The sequence below is a fragment of the Lepidochelys olivacea genome, assembly GCF_965140295.1.
Source record: "Lepidochelys olivacea isolate rLepOli2 genome assembly, chromosome: 1".
In the NCBI taxonomy this organism is placed as follows: domain Eukaryota; kingdom Metazoa; phylum Chordata; order Testudines; family Cheloniidae; genus Lepidochelys; species Lepidochelys olivacea.
Window position 1 is genome coordinate 245872928 of NC_140411.1, and position 23403 is coordinate 245896330.

Consider the following 23403-nt stretch of genomic DNA (forward strand, 5'->3'; position numbering starts at 1 on the left):
TGGTATTGAGCCAGAGGTGTGGCAAGACAGACATGATCGTCGATGGACACTGGCAATAAATATGTTGTTGTTAATGGTGATTTTTGTAACTAATGTGTTACTATTACCAAGAATTGTAAAAGTATGCAATGTGCCTAATCTTTTGGAAAATCCCTTGAACACGTTAAGCGTGATACATAAGAACACACTTTATGTTAAAAGGCCTTGTAGTGCTACTGTTGCACAGTTAATGCCTGTAAAAAGTCTTGGAACTTTTCACAGGGGAAAAGACATTCCAAACCTGATGTGCTGTATGAAAGGGGAAACTGAGGCACTCTACCATATTGCTTTCATGGTTAAATGCCAAGATTTCTGTACTATGGACAACATTAATTTCTACATTGACTTGATGTTAATTGTGTTTCAAACATTTGCCAGAGCTTGTATGGATAAAGTAGCTATGTTCTTTAGCTCTTGGCAAGATCACATGAGACCTGCAGGAACCATGCTTCAAAAGCAGATTCAATCCGCTATTGTTCTAACCAAGTTTTATCTTGCGTTTGTAAAGAGATTCAATCATGTTACTGAACATGACTTTGATAAACCATTTCTGTTATACACTAGTATGGCTTCTCACCCCATACTAGCTGTAGTAAGACAAAACCAAGGATGGGGAGCTCTTGGGATGCAGTCAGGTATGTTTGTATCATCCCTTCCTGCATTAATTTTGCATTGGGGGTGTGATGTTATTGACTTGAACTGGGACTGTATAGAACATTGTTGCAACCACAGTCCTGTAGTGGCATCAAATCTTGTATAAAGGGGGTCAAATAAGGTGTCTAAGATGAGGTTATGGTTTGTTGGTTATGATTATGCTGTTTGTATGTATCATTTTTATATTTAAAGATATAAGTATTGGCTCTTTGTTGTCTGTATTTCAAACTTATGCCATGCTTCTGGGTGACACCCCAGACAAGTTGGTGTCATCTCTGCCTAGCCTGCTTGATGGCCCATTAAGGACCATCAGCTATACAACTGACCCATTGAGAGAAGGCAGACACACCTTGTGACTCAGCAAGGTATGCAGGGACATGCCTATGGACAGAACTCTGAGGTTTTTTCCATGCCATGTGATGGAATGCTTGTCTTTGGAACAAAGCAAGAAAGACCACATGGCGAAAGAATATAAAAAGCTGCTGCAGCTCCTCCATCTTGTCTTCAATCCTGCTTCATACCTCTGCAGGGACTTATGTGTAAGTAGTTATTGCTTTTATGTTGAAATAAAGATTTCAATGACTAAACCTAAGTGTTTTGGCCTATGTTAAATCTTGCCTATCAACTTGGGTTTTGTTAATTACTTGAAATGCGGAGACTTAGCTTTTCCCTTTCACTTGGTTTTTCATACTTGAAGCAATGATCGGAAATCAAGAAAATACTCCACTACGGCTGCAGAAGAGGATACTGTAATTTAAATATGGTGTCTACAATTAGGTGATTGAGAAGCCAGCTTCATTAGGTCATCTTATTTTGAGTATGGTATCTTAAGGAGACACTGTTCTTTTCTCTGGAAGGGAACAAAGGACCAGAGCAGCCTACAGACATTGCCCGTTTTACTGTAAGGCTGGAGACGATCGTATTGCCATCTCTCAGGTACAAAAAAAAACCCTGGACAGATGGCATCTCTAGGAGCAGACCCTGAAGGTGGGGTGACTGAAGGGGTTGATGTGAGGGAAAGTGATTGAAAGTGAGAAGTGGGAGAATGAAGCTTTGTCCTCTAGAGCAGGGGTTCTCAACCTTTTTCTTCTGGAGGCCCCCCAACATGCTATAAAAAAAAAATCCACAGCCCAACTGTGCCACAATAATTGTTTTCCTGCATATAAAAGGCAGAGCCAGCGTTAGGGGTAGCAAGCTGGGCAATTGCCTGGGGCCCCACGCCACAGGGTGCCCTGTGAAGTTAAGTTGCTCTGGCTTCAGCTCTGGGTGGCAGGGCTTGGAACCCCAGGCTTCAGCCCCATGTGGTGGGGCTTTGGCTTTCTGCCCTTGGCCACAGCATGTCTAATGCCAGCCCTGCTTGGCGGACTCCCTATAACCTGCTTGGGGCCCGCTAGTTGAGAACCACTGCTCTAGGAAAGGTACAGCTATACCAGCACAATCTCATAGTGGAGGCACAGCTAACACTGGCAGGTGGGGGTGGGGTTGTGTTTCTTGTTTTATTTTTTAATACCATTTACCCAAACTAAATAAGCTATAGTGGCAAAAAGACTTTTTGATGGTTTAACTGCATCTTTTCTAGGACTTTTTGTTGGCATACAACTGTAAATAATCACATACGTAACCAACATTTTTATACTGTCAAAAGGTGAGTGAGGCTTGGTGATAAAGGGAGGAGGAGAAATATAGGCGAAGAGATAAAGAACACTACTGATAGGGAGAATGTGAGAGAAAAGGGAAGAGCTGTAAATAATGTATCTTTTTCTGCATTATGATCAATGACAGGAAGTGGAGTGAAGCCAGGTTGGTGGGAGGGGAGGGTGGGGAGAAGAGTGTGAGTGTGTGTGTGTGTGTGTGTGTGAGAGAGAACACAAGCATGGCAGAGAAAAGACCAGATTCTCAGTCTTCATTTCATCATCTTTGTACCTTGAAAGCTGCCTTAACAGGGCAACTGGAAATTGGCCTTGTGTAGGGAAATCCATGGGGATATGAGGCCAGTGTGTTTTGTGCTCTGGTGATGAACCACCCACCCCCACCGAAATAACGACCTTGGCACTGCTCTCTAACTTAAACTATGGCTCAAACAGTTACTAGGTTACCCCACAAGGTCAGGACCATTTCCTGCTGCAGACAGAGCTTGTTCCTTCCTGACATTCTTAACTAATATGCCAAGTGACATGTCAGTGTTTGAGAATGATGTGGCTTTCTCCAATCCCAGTTACCAGGAAGCTCTTTACATGTCTTTACATCTGTCACCACCAGACAGTTACAGGCAATTTCAACAACTGTTGTGTTGTCTTGTTTAGTAGATACAAAACATAGAATCTTACTTTTTTTAAAAAAGGTTTTTTTTCTTGAACACTTTTGAATGAAAGGAAAAGTAACCCACAAGACATCTAGCTAATATCAGTGTTGGTTGCAGCTGACTTTATTGTGTCTCAGCAGAATTTTGTTGGTTTTCAAATTTATTTTGTATTCTGGTAACATTTAAAGATCGCAACTGAAATCATGGCCCATTTGCATGAAGCACTGTATGAACACATAGTGAGAGACCATCCCTGCCTCCAAAAGAGCTTTTCATTCTAAATAAAAAAGACAGACAATGCATGGAGGAGGAAACGAAGGCACAGAGAGGCGAAATGACTTGTTAGAGGGCACATGGCCGGTCAATTATCAAGCCATTTTAATCCTCTGAGCTTCTAACTCTTCAGTCGTGTCTGATATCAAGGACAAAAATAGTATCTAGCGCCAGTAATGATGACTTGACAGAGAGGGAACAGGAACATAGGAATCCAGGTTATCTTCTGCTGTTTGGTCAGGTGATCCAGTAACTGGCAGAGGATGATGTTGCCCAAAGTCCTCCTTATTAATGCATCTGACCCAGTGTAGAACTGTGGCATCTGTGATTGTTCTTGACACTCTTGGCTCATGTCATCATCTGTCCGTGAAAACACAGTCCAGTGTGGAGGACCTGCTTTACCGTGCATTATGAAGACTGCACCTGTGATAGTGAGGTTTGAATGAAAGTTTTGATGTCCTAATCAGTTCTTAGATTTGACGCAGCCTCATCAGAAGAAGCAACAAGTGTTGCCACTCGTCCTGTCCTCTCTTTGTAAGCAGCAACAAAAGAAGCAATGTAAAGGGGGAAAGAGTTGCTAGACAGAAGATGACCTCTAGGTTATTCAGTCATCATTGCTGTTAGCAGTTGAACCAGGTTCCCATGATCCTTTATGCATGAACCAAAGTCATAATGCTCATATCTACAATTCCTTGTACTTTAGCTGAACCTTAGTTTGTCAATTGATGGTATTAGTATTAGTTAGTAAATATTAATCCTTTTAGTCCTCTTTTCCTTTTTGTATTTTAAATTCCCATATTATTCATTCTCCCAAAATCTTCATGGTATTAGCAAAGAATGTGTATAAGTTGTAAGGCCAAAGTGTTGGTTTATAATCTGTGAATGACCTATATTTAGGAATTGAATATTGAATATTGGACTGTACTTCATTATGGCTAGCCCAAGTCTATGGGAAAACAGATGTCTGGGAAAGAGGCCACTCAAACTGCTAAAGGTGTCTACAGAAATATGAGCAGGGCTGGTTCCTTTTCAATCGCCAGTTGTTATTGCAGATGTTTTCTGAAATGATGATGAAATGGGGATCCATTAAAAAATGTTAACTCAGTGAGAAGTGTCTGTTGTCCCAGCTGTACTAGTGAAATATGAGAGGGAAGGGTCATAGATCAATAGAGTTGTTTGACAGCTAGAAGATTCAAGATTCACAGAAGTTGGGGACTTTTTTTAAGCCTATAACAAGTTCAGCTGTCTCCAAAGCGCACTCTTATGGCCAGTGGTGGCTCTGAGGCACCATGCCTCTATTTCCCCTCTTCAGGGCCCTCTAAGAACTCCAAACAGCCTCATGACTACCACCATCCCTGCCTGGAACTGGTTTAATAACAAAAAAAATCAAGTACAATCCTCAAGGTCTCAAAATAAAGTCCACCCCACACACAAAGTTCATACTTGGCTCTGGAATCTTCCATCACACCCAGAGCTATTCTTCTGTCACAGTCTGTGAAGCTACCACTCCCTGCTCTTCCTAGCTGGAGCTCAGCCTTCTGGCTCTGACTTCCAGACCCCAACCTTTTTCTCAATGAGGGTCTCCTGAAGCAGGCTATAATACTGATAAAATTTGTTATAACTTATTAACTTGGAACATGCACAGGGCAAGTAAGTAATGCTCACAGAGGGATTTAGGCTTTGCTGAACTGAGATAGGATAATATTAGCAGTGCAAGTCTTACAGGCAGTAGTTTGTGATCAGCATAACTGACTAAAACTAGGACTGATGCCAGTGAAAGTCCCCAGATTCTGTTTTGTGTCCCTGGCTTCCATTTTCAATAAGTAATAGTCACTCCACCATTAGATGGAAACTGCAGATCGCATTGGGCTAAATAGAGAATTGGCAGTAAAAGGGTGGTAAACAATGACTTAAGATCATAACACTGAGGTAAATAACGGTTGCAAGTCTAAAAATAGAACTGACAATTAGCAAAAGAAGGTAAATAAGTAGGATGCTGTCCTGTCTAAAAATAGAATTGAAAAACGGTATAAAGGTCAGTCTGGCAGTTGAGAGAGGGGGACAGTTGAGGAGAGAGATGAACAAAGATTCTGAGTACGCGTGGGAGAGATAATGCAGCATAGTCACTGGAGTAAGTCTGTCAGAAAAACTTAGTTACTGCTATGGTCACAGATATAGTAGAGTGTTTTGTGTATATATGTGTTCGGAGAGGTTAATAAAGATGAATGGGCGTTTTTGTGTTGATTGTAAAAGGCCTTATATATATAAAGGCCTCTTACAGTCAACACACACTCACCCATTATCTTTATTACCCCCCCACACACACATATTTTTTATTTATATATATAGTGTTGTAAGATCTAAAGAACATCTAAGAACTGCTGTCAGCGACTAGTGGAAGACTAGCAATCTGAAGCGGGACGTATCGCTTAGCGTCACTTCCGTAAGGCAACATGATTTGGAGTACTCCTTAACTTATAAGGGATTTGTGTTTTATATTGTTGTGTTGGATTGTTGTTTGCACCAATAAAAGGGTGCCTTATTTTAGAAAAGAACACTGCTTGTGTCAGTCGTTGGAGGGCTGTGTGTGTGTCCACTGGGGGTCACAGGTCCAAGCTATTCTGGAGAGCTTCTAAATGGGGAACCCCTGGCAAACCCAAGATGCTCGCTGGCCCTGGAGACCCATACTTCAGGATAACTGGTGAACAGGTGGGCTGTTTTGAGGGAACCCTTGGTAAACTCGGGAGAGTTACCCTGGGTAACCTATTTTTGCCTTCCAATGATAAGAGAACAAACAACTGATTACAATTTAAGACACATTGTAGGCTTTTAACACTTGTTCTTGTTCGAGTGCTTGCACATGTCTATTCCAATGTAGGTGCGTGTGCGCCCAGACCACAGTTTTGAGAATTTTTTTCCCCAGTGGTATCTGTCGAGTTGGCTACAGTGTCCTCTGGTGCCACACCCTCATAGTGCTCATATAAAGGACCCTGCTGACCCCCCTCCCCTTCAGTTTCTTCTTACCGCCTGTGTTGGTTGCTGGAACCCCTCTTTGCTCAGCCAATCCTCCTAGTGGTTTTTTCTCCAATTCTTAGTGTAAATGGTTATTGTAGTTTGTTAGGAATTAGTTGAGTAAATTTAATAGTTTTGGACGCCTCCGTGCTTAGCTAGTGGGGTAATTTGCATTCCCAGTTCCAGGGCATACCTTAGTCGCTGTGTCTCAAGCCCTGCGCCTTCTGTGGTAAGTCTGTTCCTTTGGGTGACCTGTCAAGGTTCCTTCCCCACTCTGAACTCCAGGGTACAAATGCGGGGACCTGCATGAAAAACCCCCTAAGCTTATTTTTACCAGCTTAGGTTAAAACTTCCCCAAGGTACAAACTATTTTTCCTTTCCCCCCTGGACTTGATTGCTGCCACCACCAAGCGTCTAACAAAAATATAACAGGGAAAGAGCCTGCTTGGAAACGTCTTTCCCCAAAAAAATCCTCCCAAACCCTACACCCCCTTTCCTGGGGAAGGGTTGATAAAAATCCTCACCAATTTGCATAGGTGAACACAGACCCAAACCCTTGGATCTTAAGAACAATGAAAAAGCAATCAGGTTCTTAAAAGAAGAATTTTAATAGAAGAAAAAGTAAAAGAATCACCTCTGTAAAATCAGGATGGTAAATACCTTACAGGGTAATCAGATTCAAAACGTAGAGAATCCCTTTAGGCAAAACCTTAAGTTACAAAAAGACACAAAAACAAGAATATACATTTCATTCAGCACAACTTATTTTATCAGCCATTTAAACAAAACAGAATCTAATGTATATCTAACTAGATTACTTACTAAGTTCTAAGACTCCATTCCTTTTCTGTTCCTGGCAAAAGCCTCACACAGACCGAGAGAACCTTTGTTTCTCCCCCCACTCCAGCTTTGAAAGTATCTTGTCTCCTCATTGGTCATTTTGGTCAGGTGCCAGCGAGGTTATCCTAGCTTCTTAACCCTTTAAAGTGAAAGGGTTTTTCCTCTGGCCAGGAGGGATTTAAAGGTGTTTACCCTTCCCTTTATATTTATGACAGACCCGCACTTGAGCTGTTTCAAGTGCTTGGGGGAATCTCATAGGAAGGACCGCTGCCAAATCTGCAGGGACTTCAGACTGCAAACTGAAAAGGACTGAGTAGCAAGACTGAAGGTCCTCCTCATGGAGGCAGCCTTAAGACCTGCCTTGGAGCCACGCTTGAACTTCACACCAAGCAGCTCTCCCAACCTCTGGATTCACAGCACCAATTGTCTTCCCCGGTGCCTAAGAAGAAGCACCGTAAGCACCAAGAGAAGAGTCAGTCCCCGATGCCAAAGGCAAAAAGACCGTGAGAGTGAGACCTGCTCTTCTCTCCCAGAACTGCAACTCAGGTCGCCGCAACTCCAGTGCTGCCGCAAGCTCCACTGGCACAGGAACAGCTTCCTTGGGGCAGACAGCATACTGCACAGTTCATAGTATTGTCGGCTCCTGAGGCATTCGCAGCAGCCAGGGACCTTCTTACCCTACTGGTACCGGCGTCCCCAGAGGGGCAAGACTTGGCACCACTGGTGCCCTCAAGCATCGGGGAGTTGTTGCCAGGACTTCACCTGGTGCCACGGCAGCTGTCTGGGAATTGAATGGTGTAACCCAGTTCTGCTGTGCTGAGAACCCAGCAATTTGAAGTAATCTGAGTCCAGGCATCCAGGAAGCAGGAGAGGCAGTTGGAGAACAAGGATGTAGCTTTCAGAGTTACAGCCGTGTTAGTCTGTATTCGCAAAAAGAAAAGGAGTACTTGTGGCACCTTAGAGACTATCCAATTGATTTGAGCATAAGCTTTTGTGAGCTAGCTGGATCCAATGCAGATGGGATAGCAATGCCAACATCAGGCATCTCATCAAAACAAGTGTTTTGAGGATCTCAAGTTTCTGGGGTTGGACTGCGCAGAATGTGGTGTGAGATTTAGCATCTAGTGTGTTTGACGGAGCCAGATGTAAGATAGTAGCAGATATGATCTGAGATTTGTGTGTCACAAAACACTGAAATGTTCTTGGTCCCTAATTCTGAAATGTTTTGAGGAGAATAGCATGTGTGGGTATACAAACCTCAGCTAAAATATTAATTTAAGTCTTCTGTGTTTCAAATGAGTTTCATTCTAAGCTTAAAAAAATTTTTTTTATCAAGATGTTGATTTCAAAAGATAAGCTGTTTGATCTATAACGCAGCATAAGAAGCTTACTGCATAAATGCCTTGCTGATAGGATCAATTGTCTGGTTCTAAATTAGTGGAGGAGAAACTGTAGATGATGGAACTGATCATAAGTTTGAACTTTTGAATTTTGCTGATGAATGGAGAGTATATTTTGTTGCTAGTTTTTCCCAATCATCAATTTTTATACCATTTTATATATTTTTTGTGTCCTTAAACTGGTGATACAATGTCATCTTATGACTTTTCATTCACATGAGACCATGCCAGCTTCCTTAAAAGTGGTCACATGTTGCTTTTGTTACTGTTTTTCGGAGGTCACAAACCTATAGTCTTTGAGATACAAATAACACCAAATTTTTTTGCATCACTGATTTAAGTGGGGCTCTTACAAATTGATGCTTGTGTTAATACCTACCTGTTAGTAAATATTAACCCTTTTAGTCCTTTCCTTTCTGCATATTTCATTAACATAAAAATAAATTATTCTTTAGAATCTTTGATATTAGCAGAGTGTGTGTTTGAATTCTAAAGCCCAGAATACTAGCTCTTGACCTGTAAATAACCCTACTCAGGAATTGTATGTATTAGGCTGTATCTAAGAATCCTTGGCATCTCCATGTCTGTAAAACTCCAGATAGTCTTAGAAACCATTCTCTTAAAAGAAATAAATTATATAATCCTTACATAAGCATATATAAACCTGGGAAACTGATGACGGATGATTGTTAAACAGATGTTTCCTATTAGGGAATGATTATGATTATGGGGGAAGAAAGACCCACTGAAAGATATTATCTTGGTGAATTGTTAGTCCTCTCAGCTGTAAATAATTATGCCTTCACACATAAATCAGGTAAACTGAGAATGTATAAGAAATGAAATCAGAACGTATGTTTCTTTTGGCAAAGAATTATATAGGGTTTTTGTTTTAAAAACCCGATATAATGACAGTGTTTTTGGAATTTCGGGAATGAAACTGTGCTTCCCACCAGTTGCAGTGAAGAAGAGACACAGAACCAGCTCTTTATCACATCAAGGGTGATAATGCATCTCTTCTTGCTGTATTCTGTATAGTGCTGTACTAATCTGATTGATAATCTTTGGTTAAATAACTTGTTGAGTCTGTTGTTCAAAAATCAAGTAGTCATTAACTCAGACACAACTCTTGCTAAGGATAACCTAATTTTGATTGGACCAAGTTGCACAGTATGTTTCACACCTGATTTGTCTAAAGAGAAAGGCAATGCAAGGTGGAGGAAGCAAAGTTCACAAACTATTAAGAATCAAGGGTGAGTTTGAGAAACCTCACTTTACAGGTCAACAAGCCATCTGAAGGAAGACTGACATTTCAGAAATCCTAAGAGCTTGGGGAGAAGTTATGATGTCAACAAACAAGCCACTCCAGGCTTTTAACCAAATTCTTTCTCTGCACCCAAAGAACTGCTAGCAAGAAGCACTGTGCCAGGAGAACATCACCATCTGGATCCTTGTCTGCAGTTCTAGCTCTTACTCTGAGAGACCAGAAGACTCAGAGCTGAATGAAGAGTTGGCAAACCTCCTTTTGTCTTTTTTTTTTTAGTTGCAGATGTCCAAGTCTTCTTTCGTGGTGGGTTTTTTTAGGGTAGGATGTGAAAGTGTGGCTATGTGCATGATAACACCCATAAAGTCCACCTGGGGAAGGCCTCAAATGTTTTGCAGGGTTAAACAGCTTTAAATACTTTCTCACAAAATTATTCATTAAAATGTGTTCTGTGTTTTATGTTTTAAAGTCTTGAGAAATTCAGATTGTCATCTGTAATTTATGGTAAATAAGAGTTGTCAAACTTCTGTTTATCAAAAGTGTTCTGATCAATATCTCTTGGGGAAATATGGGGAGTAGAAAGGGTTAGCTACCACATAAGAACTGATATCTTAAGGAAGCTTTATAATTGGCTCTGAGATAGTGATTCAGACATTAGGTAATTTGATTTCATATTAAGATGTTTAATCATTCAAATTGTAGATTTAATTGAGCCTGGTAAATCTTTAGTTGGGATTTATAAGCAAATAGGTAGACATCTTCTTGGAATCCTTAATCCTTGGAGTGATTAACTAATTTTTATATTAATTTGATTTGATTTAACCTCCAATCCAATATTGAGAATTACTTGTTTGGTTTGATAGTTGCAATGCTTTTTTTTTTAAGTTTAGTTTAATGTTAATAGTAGATTTCCTTTGTAAATACCTTTTCTTAAATTGAGTTTAGTTTAGTTTGTGGCTCGTGGGCTGGTTTAAAATGGCTTGCAGGCTGGATCCACCCCTAGAGTACAGAGTATATTAGAGTGAAGATTACTGAAATCATTGTTAATTGTAGTGGAAAGAACAAAAAATACTAAAAATTCCAATAACAGTATTTTATTACTCCCAATCTAAAGAATTATGAACATTTTGATATTTGAGGCAAAGATAAGGCTGCTGGTAGCTTGAAAAATCAGTCGTGGCTGGGCTCTGCCAAAATAGGAAGTCAGTTTCCTTTTGCTTGCAAAAACTGTTCATTTTCAGTGAGTAGCAAATTGAAGGGAAACCACTAGTAAAGCTCCTAAAATTTGGAAATGGTTTGACAAAAGGAATGTAAGAGGGTTTGATTTAGATAACTCAATATGGAAAGCGTTAAAACTTTGACCATTCCGGGGAAAGGTTCGCAGCTTCACAGTGTTCCAAAAATCACTCGCTCACATAGCTATATTTATATCCTACATGTTTACAACAATTCTGATTGTAGACGGAGAGAAATGTGACAGTTTTACATGTTGCAGATACACACTTTCCCATTCTGATCACTGTCTTCTACTTTTCCACCCTTCTCCCCAAAAAGTTGCAACAATTTAAAAATACAACTGCTTGGTAAACATAGACGCTACACTGTATTTTCGTCATGAACCAGTCTCTCTTCTTCCCTTTCCCTGAAGTATGGGAAATAAATCTTAGGAGTTATGCATCATTAATGACCTTCCTTTAACTTTTATAGTGTGGTAAGGCAATAAGGATGATTCTGGAGAAATGATTTGGAGGTTTTTTTACTTGAATTTACAGGTTCAAGACATTTTCCTGGTTTGATCTCAAGGCAGTTTGTTGTTGTAGCATCATGCTGTGATCTATATGAGCCACATGACACATGGATGAGGCTCTGTTAATATAAAGCCCTTGGATAGAGTGCCTGAAGTTCCTGATGAGAATCTCTAAAAACAAGACACCCAGGAGATGTAGAAACTTCCAAATGTATTAATTCAGTATTAGATCTGCACTTGCAGGTGGCTAACCATAGGCCTTATGGAGGAAGATAAGTTCCTTGAGCTCTCTAACAAATCAATCTGCTACCTGAAGAAGCAGAACTCTATGTAGGCCAAGGGTGACATGTATAAGGGGACAAAATTCCCTTTCCTTCCCCACTCACTCTCAAAAGAGAGAAGCTTTTAGGTTTAGATGTTTTAAAGGAGAAAAGGCAAATACCAAATGGGGTTAATAAGTACCAATGATGGTGATGAAATAAAGTGGTAATCTTCCAAGAAGATAACCATATTCTCTAAAGCACTATTAAACTAAATAAATCAAAGCCCAGTTAAGCTATATGGTCTGTTTTTTTGACAGTGTCTTGAAGAGCCACAGCCTGATAACTTAACTGCAATTTAGAGAATACTACCTGTCTATATGCATGAAGTAGTAAACTAAGGAAGGGGATGGACAAATAAAACTCCACTGGTCTAAATGTTGTATTTATTAAAAAAACAAAAACAAACCATAAACAGAAGCTCTCAAATTAGCTTGAGGTAAGCACAGGTAATTTAAAATTCCTTTTGACTAGGGGCTGCTATTCTCAACTTCTGTTGGCTTCTAGTGTCTAATTTTTGTTATATTGCAGATTGTATGAAGAGGGAAGCCTCCTGTCCGAAATACCATCAGAGTAAGTGGTTTTCATTGTTACACAAACTTAATAATGAATTTGATCAATGAGTTTGTTTGTCATGGTTTCGGTAAGTGTGAAATTATTTTATAACTCACAAAACATAACCTAATTTGGAGGAAGAATAAGGTTCATGTATCTAAAACGTGCTTGTTCAAATCTGGCATTTAGGTTTCCTCATATACATTCAGGGTTTGGGGGGTTTTTTTGTTTTTACTCTTTCTGCAGAATCTTATTTTGGCTTTTGTATTCCTTTGATTGTCACTGTCGTTATGCATCTCTCTGTATATGTAGGTCTGTAATACTTGCTTAAATAAGTATCTGCAAGTGACTGTCCTTGAACCTAGCAGATGCTAAAAAGGTACAGAAAGTTAATAAAGGATCACAAAATGGCTTTACAAACACTGACTTCAGCCTCTCACTACTCCATGAACTTAAACAGTATTTCCACTTTATAGGGTAGAGTGTGTTGTGGAAAACGAGTCACACCATCTGTTTGGCTCAAACAATCTGAGGCCTTTTATTGAATACAAGCATGCAGGGAGAGGGAGACAGAGATGGTCACACGCAGGTACCACCCTGGTCTCTTTCTACTCTGCCCCTATAATACCAGTCTTATATAGGTCCAAATCCAAGCCAAATGATACATTTCCTTATTAGTTATTTTTCACCACTCAAGCATTATTAATAAAGCCTTATGAGGAGATAATGGAAAGACCATTTCATAATTAGCACTGTGCTGACGCACCTTGTTATTATCAAGATCTGTGGTTTGCTGTGGCAGCGTTTTGACTAGGGACTTTTGCAGGGTGGAGGGTGCATATAATGGACAGCTAGGGACTCTTCTGGAGGCCCTTTTGGCTCTTTTCTAGTTAGAGATTGGCCTAGTCCATTATCTGTGTCAAGTGCCACAGCCCAGCATACGTAAATGCTTTTAGCTTAAGCCAAGTCTTACAGTATACAGGCCTGTAGGCCTCTTGCCTTACAGCTCTTGCATATGTTGCATATAATGCATAGATTGTGCCGCAGAATGGGAAGGGGTTAGGTCAACAGTAATTTCCCCCACAGTTGTAAGTGTCTTGCTCAGAATTGGGAGCAAATCCAGATCTCTTGGTTCCCTGTCCTAAGCCTCAACCACAAGACTATCCTTCCTTCTATAATTGCGAAAAGCATCCTATTGAATATTCTTACTGTATGATCCAGTTCAGGCTAGCACTCTTGCAGTTTATCAACTTCAGGCCTTATTTCTGCTAGACTTGAACTAAATGTTCTCGAGATCTAAACCACAACTCTGGGTGCCAGGGGACTCGCCCTTGGTTGTTATGGGCAAGCCACTCTGTCTCAGATTCCCCTTTTGTAAAATGAAGATAATATCAAACTACCTCATAAAGATTATGGGAATTTTCATTCTAGATGGAGCAGGTAGCACTGCCTGTTACTAAGGTTTCCCAGTCTGAATGTTTTTGGAAGACTTCAACCAAAACAGTTCAACTGTTTCTGAGAGTGGAGCTAGAGAGAATGGAGCTTGTTTTTCACTGTTGAAAAAATCCCTGGTTACCTTTTCTTAGGAAAGCTTTGGTGTTCCCCTGACTTGGAGCAGGGACTTGAAACTTGGCAGGGAGGTGGCTTTGTATTAGTGATACATCTTTTGTTGTTCCCGTGAAAATGCACTCAAATTTGGTCAAGTTATAAGCCGTTAAAAATTGTTGTTCACACATGCTCAGTGGAAACTCGTTAGAGCTTAACAGCTAAAATCTCTGAAGATTCTGCCCATACTGAGTATGCACCATCTCCTCACAGCTCCAAATGCTGACCAGGCTCCTAATGCTGACCAGGCTATAGATTTGGCAATAGAGCAGCTGAACATGCTTCTTCCTCTCGCAGCTTCTACATGTGACCAGACTACAAGTGCTGTCTCCAGAGTGAGTGAGCATGCTTCAGCCTAAGGCTACAGGAGTGAAGACAGTCTTTCCCTGTAATGGTTGCTCTAGGTTGAGGTAGGGCCAGGCACTGGAAATGAGAGCAGGGAGCCTGTTTCTTCAGTGTTCTCAATGACACATGCTCCCCACTGCGGGCACCGCAGCATTGTGGAGAAGACTGACTCAAATGCAGAGGGGATAAGAGCCAGATGTAGGACATGTTGGGGAGGACCAGAGGAATAGACAAGAATCCTGGGATGGAGACTGGAGCTGGAGGCTGGTAGGGGGTGGAGACTGGAATAGACTGAGTAAAAAGACTAGGTCTGGGAGCCAGCAAGGCAAATTATGAGCTGGGAGGTGAAGGAAACTGAGACTCCCAGTATGAGAAGACTGGGACTGGGAACCAGAGTGGGCGGCCTGGACGTGGAGGGGAAACAAAGCTGCCAAGGGTGCACAGGTAATTCTGACATTTCCTAATGTTTGAGTTCTTCACTTTGCAACTTTAATAGGATCCTGGGACCAAGATCCACAGGCGATGCCTTTTTCATCCTATGGAACACACGTCTCCTGTATACCTTCCTTTCTACCCTGTTGCTGTCTGTGGTCATACAAGGACCAGCTAAGCCAAAGTCATCCTGATAGCCGCTGCATCGCCAAGCAAACCTGGTATTCATACCTACAGTGGATGTCAGCATGCCCTCCACATGTCCTCCCACTTCTTCCAAATCTCCTTTCACAGGATATAGGTCAGACCTTGCATCTGAACCTGGAGATACTCCACTTGAGAGCTTGTCTCCTCAGTGGTTCCAAGGCAAGGAGATGATCTGCTATGAGGAAGTCAGACATTTTGTTAAACAGTAGACAGTCAACTACACGCTCAACATACCTCCACAAATGGAAGAGATTTCAAACATGGTACCTAAACAAACAAATTGAAGCCTCCATGTCTACCTTGCCATTAGTCCTGGACTACATACTTCATCTTAAGAAATCTGGTCTCTCAGTGAGTTCGCTCCAAGTACACCTGGCAGCAGTCACAACCTTCCACCATAAGGTGGATGAGGTTTCAGTGTTTGGTCATCCAATTACCAAAGATTTCTACAGGGCGTACGCAATCTCTACCTACAACCCAGAGCCCCAACTCCTCCATGGGACCTCACTTTAGTGTTTCGATCTCTCACAAGCGTCCCATTTGAACCTTTGGCTTCATGCTCACTACTATACCTTTCCATGAAAGTAGCCTCTCTCATTGCCATCGTGTCCGCAAGGCGTGTAGGACATCTTGGGGCCCTTATGGTGTACCCACCATATATGATCTTTCTCAAGAATAAAGTCACCCTAAGACTACATCCTCCATATTTACCTAAAGTCCTTCTTTCTACCTCAACCAACCCATTCATCGTCCCACATTCTTCCCTAAACTTCACAGGAACAGACAAGAGGCGGCATTCCAGACCCTGGACATCAGAAGGACACTAACCTTTTATCTCAAACAGATCAAACCATTCAGAAAAACTCCTAAATTGTTTCTCTCCACTACAGAGGGGTTAAAGGCAAACCTATATGTAAGCAGAGACTTTCCAAAAGGATTTCAAGTTGTATCCAGCTTTGCTTCTGTCAACATGAGCTACAACTCCCATCATGAGTCAAAACACATTCCACAAGATCAGTTGAAACATTGATAGCCTTCTTGAATGACGTACCTATTACTGACATATGTAAAGCAGTCACTTGGACATCGTCTCACACATTCATACAACACTGTCATTGACCAGGATTCACCATCTGTCACTTGGCTGAGAGAGACAATCTTATCATCCATTCAGACCTAACTCCGAAGCTCCTCCATCCCTCTGAGGGGTGCTGCTCTACTGTCACCTAAAGTGGAGTACCCACAGGGACAACACTTGAAGAAAGAAGAGGGGGTTACTCACTTTTTGCAGTAACTGATGTTCTTCAAGGTGTGTCTTCCTGTGGGTGCTTCACTACCCACTCTCCTCCCCTTTACTTGGGAGTTCTAACTGAAGTCCTCTGCAGTAGAGAAGGGACTGAGGGAAGGAGGGAAAGGGGCGCAGCTGCACAGCACTAGTTAACTGCCGCTGCAGGTGTGAGATAGGGAGAGTGCATGTGCAGCCCAGCCGGGTAGTTCTGTCAAAATTCTCTGACTAGAGGCGCAGGGCCCACTCTCACAACAGCATCCTCACTTTAGTGGTGGACTCCCTACTACAAAGAGGGGCAATAGAGCAGGTTTCTCCAGAATATCAAGGGACTGGTTTCTATTCAACTTATTTCCTGATTCCCCCCTCCAAAAAGATGCATGGAGACCAATTTTGGAACTCCCACCATCTCAATCACTTCATCTGCAAACTCAAGTTTTCTATGGTCACATTAGCAATAATCACCCCATCATTAGACTGTCTTGTTGTTTATGGCTCTCACTATGCCAGATGCTTATTTTCACGCAGGCATTCATCTTATCCACGGATTGTTCCTGAGGTTCATAGTTGGTCCACCACATTTTCAATACAAGGTCTTGCCATTTGGACTCACTGCTGCTCCCAGGATCTTCACCAAGGATTTTCTCCATTGTGGTACCCTACCTCAGGCATTATGTGGTGCTTGTATTCCCCTGTCTAGATGACTAGCTCCTAGCGGCGTGATCCAGGGAGGAAGATCAGCTTTCAACCTCCATGTTGCACGGACTCCTTTCGTCCCTCAGAGTCTGCATCAACATAGAAAAATCAACAATGAATCCCCACGCAATCCCAAGACTTTATAGAGGGATTCATCAACACAAACTTACCTTCCAAGGGACAGGTTCCAGACTCTACAGGAAATCATAGTCCAAGTAGTCAACAGTCCTTCTGCCCCAGCCAGGACTTGCCTTATGCCTCCTTGGCAACCTGGCCTCATGCACATATGCCTCTGCCTTCAGATATGGCTCCTGAGAGTTTACTCACCCATGTAGCACACCGTGGACCTTATGCTGACAGTTGCCCCCATGGTACTCTCTTTTGTGCAGTGGTGAATGGATCCCCGGCGGATTTGCCTGGGAGTCCCCTTTCTCCTCTCCTCCCTGGACAGGACAGTCATCACTGACACATCTCACATAGTATGGGGAGCACACATGGGAGACCACATGACACTGGACATATGGATTCCTTAGGAATCAAGGAGGCATATCAACATCCTGGAACTCCAGGTGGTAAGGAGGGCATGCCAAGCATATCTCTCATCCATCCAGTCCCATCATGTTCTTAGTATGTTGGACAATACCACTACTGTTTCATTACATCCACAAACGGGGGCACAAAATCCATCACTCTGTGTATAGAGGCAGTCAACCTCTGGAAATGGTGCATTGCCTACTGGATCCTGTTCTCTGCAGCTTGTCTTCTGGACACTCAGAATGTGATCACAGACTCACTCAGCAAATGGTTTGTGATCAACCATGAGTGGGAACTCTCAACACCGTGGTTCACGACATCTTCGACCAATGGGGAACTCCGGCCATGGACCTCTTCGCCTCCCCATCAACAACAGATGCAGCACATACTGCTCTGCGGGGGTATTGATTGCCATTCTTAGAATGATGCTCTCATACTCTGCTGGTTAGACAGATCAACTATGTCTTCCCTCCTCTTCACCTTCTGCCATGAGTACTCCACAAGATCAGATGGGACAGATCAGATGGGACAGACGACAGTCATCCTTATCACCCTCTGCTGGCCCAGACATTTCCTTTTTCCCAACCTCCTCCTCATGTCCACTCGTCCCCCAGTTCCCATCCCCATTTTCCCTGAGCTACTGACACAGCACAATGGCAGAATCAGACATCCCGATCCTCAGATGCTTTACCTCAGAGTGTGGTATGTGGATGGGCATCTTCTCTAGAACAGGCGTGTTCATCAAAAGTGTGCAACATCCTATTGAGCAGCAGGAAAGCCATTCTCTTACTATTTTCTTCCAGAAACTGCATGCAACTACAGAGGAATGTCTATCCAGTCCCACGACATCCAGCAAACTCTGGCATTCTACTTGCAGAGAATGAAACCAATTAGGAAGTCGTCTAGACTATTTGTTTCAATAGCAGAGATACTCTGGGCAAACCATCTCCACGAAGAGAATCTCGAAGTGGATTTTGATTTGCATTAAACTCTTCTACCAGTTGTCAGGCCTACCTCTCCTGACTGTTGCAGGCTCGCTCCACAAGAGCTCAGGCTTCAACCATGGCCTCCCTGCAGGATGTGCTTCTTGTAGACATATGTAGAGTAACCAGGCGGAGTTCTTTGCACATCTTTGCTGCACATTGCACCTTAGTGCAGGACTCTGCAGTCAATGCTTCCTTCATCATGGCAGTTCTCCACATGACCACTTCATCCTCAATCTTGCACCTTCCTCCAACTTAGGTACTGCTTGTTAATTACCCTCAGTGGAATACAATAGGGACCATCACTCGAAGAAGAAGCAGAGGATTCTTACCTGTAAGTGGAGGTTCTTCAAGATGTGTGGTTCTTATCTGTATTCCACTTCCTGCCCACCTTTCCCTCTGCTGCAGATTGGTCAATTTACAGTGGAGAAGGAACTAAAGGTGTGGTCTATCCACTCCCCCTTTATTGCCTCTGATGGAAGCATGAGGTGAGCCAGGGCATGTGCGTAGACCAGTGGACACTACTTTCAAATTCTCTGACTTCTGATGCATGATGTGCATGGATAACTCTCAGTGGAATTCAGATGTGGGCCAGATATCTTGAAGAACCTTCAGTTACAGGTAAGTAACCTCCTCTTTTCCTTTTTAAGTCTTTTATATTGTGCCTATGACAGTTTAATAATGTGTTGATGGGCTGTGAAAGTAGTAGGGAGTGAATGTAGTTACTTTCAGTTTTTGTGGCTGCTTGGGAACAAAGTAGGACAGAAAGAACTAGAAGGAGGAGATACTAATGTGCCTCTAAAAATTATGGAACAGACATCAGATGTTTGCTTTGTTAGTAAATATTAATCTTATGATTCTTTTGTATATTAAACTCTCTTGATTCCTTGGCCCAAAATCCCAGAATCTTGTATGTGATTTTAGATAAATGGATGCCTGTAATCAAGTTGGACTGTACTTAATGATCTAATCTGTTTTTTCCCCTCACCTTGCTAATTTAGTTCAGATGTCCAGGAACGGATCCCTGGCAACTAATAGATGTGTGTTGTAATGGACAGGACTGTGTAATAAGGGATGCTTATAAATGCACACTGTTATTAATAAGTTACTAGTAATTAACAACATGGAGAGGGAACATTTGTTATAACAAATGTGTACTAGAATCAGTATAATAGCAAACCACTGAGTAATGCATTGATTAATGTCCATTCATTAAGAGTTAATTGTGGCCACTGATGGTCCTGGTAGTGCTAAATTAGTTACAAATGTTGTTTGGCTTATTGATTCAAAATAAAATTCAAAGCATGAGAGGATTTTGTTTGACCTACTGCTATATAAAGGGATGAATTTTGGGGAGTTGGTCAGAAGTGAAGTGAGCCACCAAACTTCTGCAGTCTGAGACTGGTATATATGTTTTTTCCTTTCTGTATAGTGCTGTATTACGTATTGATTTTGTCTACATATAACAGCATTCAATCCTTAAAATTAGTACTCAAGTATATAGTTCAGCTATTTTAAAATATTCAGAAATCAAAGGCCAACTTCAGGAAGACCCTCAAATACGTTTCTACTTTCTACTTTTAATTTTACCAGGTACTGCGAGTGGATGACCCTTAGGAATTGAAATATAAATTGGATTCCCTTTGCCTGTCACTAAATAACACAGTTACTTCAAATCAGGTAAGAGAGTGAAGGTCAGTCCCTACAGTGCAACTGACATGTCACAAATGTAATTGCTGCGTGGTTGGTAGGTTTTTTTTGTTTGTTTTTTGGCACTTCAGTTTGAACTTGCTTACAATTGTACCAATGCACACAAAGGGAATATAGGATAAATATTTTATAATATTTGTAAGTCCCACTTTCAGAAATGGCCTGTGCAGCTGGGCACCTAAATCCCATGGATTTTTAATGAGACTTAGACCAGATCTGCACTACAGATCTTTGCCAGCATACCTAGGTCTGTGTGTGTGTGCAGGGGATGACATGTAATTTGTGACAGAAATAGTTGTGCCAGCAGAATCTCCTTGTGTGGGTGCAATTATACCAGCAATAGTGTAGCTGCACCCATGCTTTGAGCACATTGGCAGTATAGCTATATCATCAAAGCCTTCCAAGTGTAGACCTAGCTTAGGCACTTAGGAACCTGTGATTTTTGAAAATGGCACTTAAGCTCATGAGTCACTTGGGCAAAATTTTCAAAAGTGACTATGCTTCCCTCTTTTGACTGTATTGATGCTATAATGCTAATAAGGAAAAAGTACTAAATGTTTGTTTTTGACACTACAGTAAGAAGATATGACTTTGAACAAACACAGGGACTAAATGAGAGTTTGAAGGTGCTGTCTGATGCAATCAGTTTTCACAGTAGAATGGCATGCACAATAGTTCTTGGATGGATTTAAGATAGTGTGACAAAGTTCCTCCTCTACCTTGGTGGGTCCTGCAATGATTGGCGGATTTGCTCACCTCAGAGTTTCACGGCAGCCCTCAGTTTGGCCTCTTTCGTGGCTCAAATCTGCTGTTCGCTCAGTTAGCCTCATCACTGGCCAGCATGGGGAAAAGGAAGAACAATAATCCCTGCAGTCTCTGCTGATCAACCTAGTGGATTGGGAAACAGGCCAGAGACCTTCCCCTCTGGTGGAACCCACAGTCAAGGTCAACTCCTCCGGTATCAAGTATGGAGTTGGGGGTATGGAGGGAACCCAGGCCCGCCCTCTGCTCTGGGTTCCAGCCCAAGGCCCTGTGGATTGCAGCTGTCTACAGTGGCTCCTGTAATAGCTGTGTGACAGCTACAACTCCCTGGGCTACTTCCCCATGGCCTCCTCCCAACACCTTTTTTATCCTCACCACAGGACCTTCCTCCTGATGCCAGATAGTGTTTGTACTCCTCAGATTTCCAGCAGCACGCCCTCTCACACTCAGTTCCTTGCGCCTCTTGCTCCCAGCTCCTCGCACGCACACCGCAAACTGAAGTGAGCTCCTTTTTAAACCCAGGTGCTCTGATTAGCCTGCCTGTCTTGATTCTGGCAGCTTCTTGATGGGCTGCAGGTGTTCTAATCAACCTGTCTTAATTGTTTCCAGAAAGTTCCTGATTGTTCTGGAACCTTCCCTGTTACCTTACCCATGGAAAAGAGACCTACTTAACCTGGGGCTAATATATCTGCCTTCTATCACTCTCCTGTAGCCATCTGGCCTGACCCTGTCACAATAGACAATTCTTTTTACACTAGATGTTGAATTATGAATTGGCAGTGATCAGTTTATTCATTCCAACTGACCTTTTCTTATAAGTGCTCTCCTCCCTCCAAAAAAGAGGAATTCCATTATCACAGGGTTGCCCTGGCCCTTTAAGAGGGAAGACGCCAGTGCATTTTTTTAGCTGCCTCCTGATTAGACTTAAAGAGGGCAGATGGGCCCTAGAGGGGAGGGGAGACCTAGTGAGTCAAGGCTGACTGAGAGTATGTCTACACAGCAACTAGACACCCCTTTTGGCCTGTGTCAGCTGACTCTGGCTTATTGGGCTCAGGCTGCATTGCTGTGTAGACTTCTGGACTCGGGCTGGAGCTCAAACTCTGGGACCCTCCCACCGCACAGGGTCCCAGAGGTCAGGCTGGAGCTTAAGCCTAGAAGTCAACAACAACAGTGAAACAGCCTGAGTCCCGTGAGCCCAAGTCGGCTGGCACAGGCCAGCTGCAGGTGTCTAATTCCTGATTAGACATTCACTGAGAGCATAGGCTGGCAGATGTGAGAGCTGCCTGGGAGAAAGTCTCCAGAGAATGGAAAGGTCTTCCCAGGAATAGGGAAGAACTGGCTAGGAGACCAGTGGAGGGGCTAGCTTATTGACCTTCCTGAGCAAGAGAGGCCGAATGGGGCTGAATCGTTGGGGCTGTGTTCCTTTTTATGGCTGGGCCAAGGGTAAACTATGGCAGTATCACTTGCCATCCTGCGCCCTCCCAGAGGAGGGTGTGCCAGGAGGGGTTGCTTTGACACATTTGTTTTCCCTGATGAACTGAGAAATTAACCTTCACAATTGGTAGGTTATGTCTTGACTCTGTGTGAATTCCTATTTGTCTTAAAATTAAAAATGAGAGGGGTTCTGTAGAGGCAAAAATATCTCAAACTTCTGGTCGCTTTTAAAGAGTGGTGGAGGAAGGAAAAAGTCTAAAATTTAATTTATTAGATTCATTCAGTGGAGATGATTGCCTGATTCTGCATTCACTGAAGTCAATGGGAGTTTTACCAATGACTTTAATGAGTATACAGACGGGTCAATTAAATACTAATTTGGTAAGTTATTAAGATTTTAAATAGTAATATCAGAATGGCTTGTCTGCTCCAATAGATTTAAAATAAGATATCAAAAGATGATAGGTCTGCTGGAAAACTGTCTTCCTTTAATTTTTTTTAAGTTCATCTCTATAGCTCTTTGTGAGAGGCCTCTTAAAGTAAGCAATTAAACTAATTGTATTCATCTAGCCGGGGATTTATCTAGTTATAACTTTTCTGCCTGTTCCAAGCTCGCTGGGCTTCCCTTCCTCTTTATGGCTCTAAATGGCCAGCAAGTGGTCCACTTTAGCAGGTTTTGGTGGTGATGGGGCGGTGGAGTGGGCAGGATGAGTATGCAGCTATAGGAGGGAGTAGTGGAGAAAGAAGGCCCGGGAATTATTTCACTCCTCTTACTGATTTATGGAGGCTTTTCAGGATATTTGTAAACCCCTCCATGCAGTGCTTTTTAGGAGTTTAATTGAAGCAGTTGCCCCCTTAAACTCGTCTGGAACTGAAGGAACTTTAAAGGCTTGTTGGGGTACAAACAACCTCACCATCTGGGAGTCACTTTGGGATTGGCAGATCTGAAACAGCCAAAAAAGATACAAGCCCCAGATGGGCTCTTGAATGACTCTCCTGTTCTA

General features: G+C 42.3%; 1 protein-coding gene across 1 annotated transcript in view; it reads left to right on the forward strand.

The window, feature by feature from the left end:
* Nucleotides 1-23403, forward strand: part of RESF1 (retroelement silencing factor 1) — a 54833-nt gene that overhangs the window by 21170 nt on the left and 10260 nt on the right. The window contains 2 exon segments of the mRNA XM_084623542.1: nucleotides 12383-12424; nucleotides 20087-20173. The gene's annotated coding sequence lies outside the window, so the exon portion shown is untranslated.